Raw genomic sequence first — 625 nt, forward strand, 5'->3', positions numbered from 1 at the left:
CGATGCTCCGGTGGCATTGCTACCCCCCAGGGCCCCCGTCCCGCCTAACCCTGGAGCGGTTGACCACGAGATCTAGCCCTTTGACTTCCCACGGACGGGCTTTGACCAGTGGAGCTCTCCACCCGGTTGTGTTAGGTCGGCCCATAGGGACACCCGGGAGCAACATCCGGGCCAAAACCACAGCTACATCCACTCCGTGTAGAACCGACGCGGCAGTTTCCCCCCTCGAGGTGCCGCCGGCGGCGCCGTCCGTGAGGGAGGCCACGCACCGGAGACGCGTGCCGCCTCTTCGGACATGCCACAACACCACCCGGTTGTGGTATGTCATCCGATATATATATAAACACTTGGGAGCAAAGTCCCCTTCATATAGACCCGATGCGGCTGTTCCCCATTCCAGGTGCCGGCTAGCGGTGGCACCGCTCGTGAGGCGGGTTACATCGCTGTGTACAGAACCGAAAAATAATGTATGTATGCTTATTAACACGTACTATATGTAAGTTAGTCAAATAATAATATTTAAGAAAACATAAAATATAGCTATGAAAAAAAAGAAAAAAAAACTAACGAGTGGAGGGGGTGACCGGGAACTGGATAAGGGAACTATGATAAAAAGATCGATGAT

This window comes from Triticum aestivum, chromosome 7A, assembly GCF_018294505.1.
Source record: "Triticum aestivum cultivar Chinese Spring chromosome 7A, IWGSC CS RefSeq v2.1, whole genome shotgun sequence".
Classification (NCBI taxonomy): Eukaryota; Viridiplantae; Streptophyta; class Magnoliopsida; order Poales; family Poaceae; genus Triticum; species Triticum aestivum.